We start from the raw sequence: 4,805 nt of genomic DNA, 5'->3' as shown, positions 1-4,805 counted from the left end.
AGGAAGACAGAAACAGAAGAGGGAAGAGGAGTAGTGGGGAGAATGGAGCAAGGCAGAAGCTGCGTCTTCGGGAGTTGAGATGGGAAAAGCCATATTCTCCTGATCGCACTGCCTCCTGCCCACCCCTCCCAAGTCCCTTCGTGTTCTCATTTTTTCACTCAGCCGTCCTGTACATGGTGACAGAAGGGGAAAAACAACCCGTGAGCCGTGAAAAGCCACCATTTGTCCTTTTCTGTTCTGACCTCACAATGACAGGTGCCAGTGCCATCACAGCTCTGGCTGAGGTTGCCTCCTCTCCTTACAGTGCAAGCGGGCTCGTGAGGTGGAAAGTGGTTGGAGCTCTGTGCTGGTGAAAGAGACTATTTGGACTTTCAAGATCTGCTGGACTCCAACATAGTAAGTTTCCCTCCAGCTTTGTTGCCTTTGATTGTTGTTGTTGTTGTTGTTGTCTGTGTATTTATTCATTTTCTGGCTTGATTTATTAGCTTACTTTTTCATGTTTTTTTTTTTACTCTGTTTATTTTGTAAGTGTATAGGAGGAGAATTCAAGACAGAAAGTCTCTGTGTAGCTATGGCCTTCCTGGAACTCAGTCTGTAGATATGGCTGGCCTCAAACTAAAAGATTACCTGCTTTGCCTTCTGAGTGTTGGGATTAATGGCATGTGCCACCACAGCCCGGTAGTTTTTATATTTAAGTTGTGCATCTTGGGGTATAACTTTTATTATTTTTATTTTATGTGTATGAGTATATTGTTTTCTTTCTTTGTGTGTACCAAGAGCCTCGCACCTGTGGAGGTCACAAGAAGAAGACAGATTAGCTAGAACTCAAATAACAATTGATTGTGAGCACCATGTGTGTTGGGCCTGGAACCAGGGTTCTCTGAAAGAGCAGGAGGTGCTGTTAAACACTAACTCATCTCTCCAGAACCTCTCTCTTTAGTTTTGCTTCTTCATTTACTTTTGTTATGTGTTCTTTGGTCTGTTTCTCTTTTCTCATTTCAAGCCTTTCCTTGTTATGGCGTACCATATCATAGGAACAATTTAGTCCTGGCAATCGCAGGAACATCTCTAATGCATTCTGAGCACTTGATCATGTGATTAACCCACGCAGCTATGCTTTCTTCTCACACGACCTCCTCCACATTCCTAGGAGCCTCCTCTTATGTTGAGGACCTCCTCCTGCTCCCATGTTCCACATATGAGAGAAGAAAAGTGACACATTTGAAGGACTGGCTTTTCCCATGTAGAGCGATCTTCTCCAGTGACAACCATGTTCTTGAGAGCCCCACAGATTCATCCTTCTCTATGGCCGTCCTTATGTATGACTGTGGCACTCTTGCCCTTAATTCTGTTTCAATGTTGTGTTGTCAGGCTAAATGCGTAGAGATATCCTTGCAAGGATCCTTGGGAGCATATTGTAACCATGAAGTATGGCCTGACTTACGTGAATTTGGTGAAAAGTATTAAGTGGTATTATTAAGGACTTTACATCTATGTTCATCATGGAAATAGCCTCTATTATTCTTCATTGTGTTTTCCTGGTTTGGACATGAATGAGTTTGACCTTTCTATTTTGTGGAGTATTGAGGAACACTGACATTTGATTTCAAGAGATTGGAAGGATTCATCAGTAGGTTTGCCTGCTCCTGGGCTTTCCTATGCAGATTCTTTCCTCATAAATATTTCAATCTTGTTCTTTATCATATCTTCTTACTTGAATTTATATCAAGAAGTTTCTCAATTCCATCCACATTTTCCAGTCCATGAGAAGGACTCTCAGGGTTTTCAAAAACAGATTTCTTTGGGAGATGGGTTAGCCTGGAGAGACAGCCCAGCAGTTAGGAGCATGGACTCTTCTTGCAGAAGACCAGGTCTGCAATCCCATGACAACATAACTTCCTGAAGTGCCGCACCTAGGGGATCTATTGCCGTCTTATGTCTTTCCAGGTCATAAAAATAAAATTAATCAAAAAGACTTATATCACTATTATATATAGTACACGTGAGTATACATTTAGGCGACCTCAAGTGTGTGTTTGTGTGTATACATATGTGTGTGTGTGCGTGGGCGTGTGTGTGTCTGTGTTTGCCCTTGTGATCATCCACGCATGTGTTTGGATGCCCTCAGAGGTCAGAGGTATAGGATCTCCTAGAACTGGAGGCAGTGATCCACCTGACCTGGGTCCTGAGAACCAAACACAGGTCCTCTGCCGAAATAATAAACCTTCTGACCTCCTGAGCCATCTCCCCACCAAGACACTCTGGGTTTTCGGGGTTTCTGTTGTCTCATCAACTTCTCATGCATATGATTTTATTAGTATCTTGTCTCTCAATGAGTGTTCAGCTCAAGTAAGAGGATGATTCTCCTGTCCAATCAGTGGCTCGTAGCTTCTGCGACCCTTTGTTTTATTCTCTCCATTTCTGGGTGAATCCGGCCAACCTGACCTGTGTTATGTTCTGCTGTCCACTGCTTTGGAAGGTACTTCCTTCCCTTCCTGAGCACTACGTAGCTGGTTAGGTTGCCTGAAATATCGGTGACTCTTTTTCTCTTTGGAATGTAGGAATTGATAGTGATAAACATTCTCATTGGTGTGATTTAAACTGTTTGTTTAAAGTTCCCGTTGTGTTTCAGCGAGAACCTGGCCATGGAGGAGGTCAGAGAGACCCTCTACTGTGACAAGGAGACATTTAGCAGTATCTATCAAATGCTGACAACTCTGGGACGAGGAACCTTTGCCACAGTCAAACTGGCCTTTCACATGCCCACTGTCAGCTACGTGGCTGTGAAGATTCTGGCAAATGTGAATGGCGACTGCGCCCGGAACAACAATGAGGTTGATATAATGAGATCCCTCGTTCATCCGCATATAATCAGGTTCCTTCAGGAGGTGCAGACACGGGACATGACGTATCTCATAATGGATTACGCCTCCAAAGGGGACCTGTTGCGTCAGATTCGCAAACCGGGAGGCTTACAGGAGTGCGAGGCTCGAAGGCTGTTTGGACAGGTAGTACAGGCAGTGAAGTACTGCCACGACAACTGTATCGTCCACAGGGACATTAAGGCAAATAACATCTTGATCGACGCCTCTGGAAATGCCAAGCTCTGTGATTTTGGCCTGGCAGTCAGAGTTGTCCCTGGGACAAAACTAAAGACTTTCTGCGGCACTCTGGCCTACTGTGCCCCGGAACTCTTTGGAGTGGAGCCATACGATGGCTATGCCAGCGATGTTTGGAACTTAGGCGTGCTCCTCTACTACATGGTGGCCAGGCACCTTCCGTTCCAAGCGAGCTCTCCTATGGGGTTGAAGCAGCAAATTTTGGCTGCAAACTTCAGCGTTCCTCATCATGTCCCACTTGATATTTTCAATGTAATCGTGGAAATCTTCATGATCAGCCCCAACAGGAGGCCCACCATCAGTCAAATCCTGACGCGCCCCATGATCAGGGACAGCCAGGCACGGGCATCCATCCAGAGTCTCCCAGGCACCCTGAGCCCTAGCATTGTCGGCACCATGGCAGGTGAAGAAATACTTGAGTGTCCAGAAGACCAAAAATTTAATCAGGCGACGGCCACACACCTGAGACTGCAACACCAGGCACCCGGGGGAGACAGCTGCCATCACCGGGTGAAACCCACAAAACCCAAGGAGCCAGGCCTTGTCCTCAACCTGGCCGATCTTCACACCTTTTCTGGGACTCTCAGGAGAGCTGCTGAGCCTACTTCCCCAACCTTCATCGTGCCATCTGAGCCCCAGGAGAAAGAAGATGGGAATTCCAGGCAGGGTGGCAGAAGGCATAGCGTGCCTGCCACCCTGTGCTGCCAGCCAAGGAGGATCCACCTTGCCCACCTATCCCACCTGCGCTGTCCTGTGGCTGATTCCCTCATGAGCAGCAGCCTGGACAGCAGCAAGAGTTTCTCTCCATCGATGATCAGGTTGTGTGGCAGCCTGACGGCGAGTGCCCAGCCATTTTGCTCTCTGTACCACCCTCATGGGGCAGACAACAATGAGGCAGCAAATGATGCAAAGAAAGGCTGGAGCTCACTGGGGATGGCTCTGCATGTAACCCCCAAAGGCTCCTCCCTTGGAGACACACTGCAGGAAGAAGTGACCACCAGACAGGAAGAGGCCATCAGCCATGGTCAGCGCCAGGATGCCGGGCCAGCTTCCTCCCAAAACCAGAGGCATCAACGCTGGAAGAGGGTCAAGAAAACCATTGTCAATGGCTTCCGACACCTATGTTGCTGCCTGCCTCCTGCAGAGAGTAACCATGCCTCCCATGAGAACCAGGCTCCACAGTCAGGGGATCCTAGAGGCACCCACAGACCCAGGTGAGCACCTTTCTCACTTCATCTGATTTGTACTTTTCCTCCTGTCCTTTGTGATAAATGATGCCTGTGTCCACTCGTGGCACACTGTGAGCATAACAATCTGTCACTTCAGAAAGACCAGGTGTCCCCTGCAGTGTGACCTCAGGCTTGTTGAGCAACAGGGGGACAGCAGAGATGCTGAGTGAAGCAGGGAGAGGTGGGGCAAGGCCAAAGGAGGCAAAGATTCCTTGGAGGACCAGTCAGGTACTTGGGTACTGCAGGGCAGTGCACTAAGTCTTGTGTGTTTTGAAGTCACTAAGAGTCTCCTTCCTGTGCCTTTCTCTTTGAAGCCCCGAAGAGGTCAAGCCCCAGCTCAGTGGCTTCTGAGCCACGAGTTGGGGATCGGTCTGGATGAGATTCAGACAGCCCCTCTGGGGACCCATGCCAGATGCCCAGGACACTGTCTGGCCACAGGCACCTCCCGCAGAGGAAG

General features: G+C 48.1%; 1 pseudogene; it reads left to right on the top strand.

Moving 5' to 3' along the window:
* The first annotated feature begins 1,423 nt into the window (after nucleotides 1-1,423).
* Nucleotides 1,424-4,337, top strand: LOC121444203 (annotated as a pseudogene).
* The last annotated feature ends 468 nt before the right edge of the window (nucleotides 4,338-4,805 follow it).

This window comes from Microtus oregoni, unplaced genomic scaffold, assembly GCF_018167655.1.
Source record: "Microtus oregoni isolate MIOR12 unplaced genomic scaffold, Mior012 000118F_ref0000498, whole genome shotgun sequence".
Classification (NCBI taxonomy): Eukaryota; Metazoa; Chordata; class Mammalia; order Rodentia; family Cricetidae; genus Microtus; species Microtus oregoni.
The sequence above is the reverse complement of the archived record's forward strand: the minus strand, read 5'-3'. Positions and strand labels throughout refer to the sequence as shown.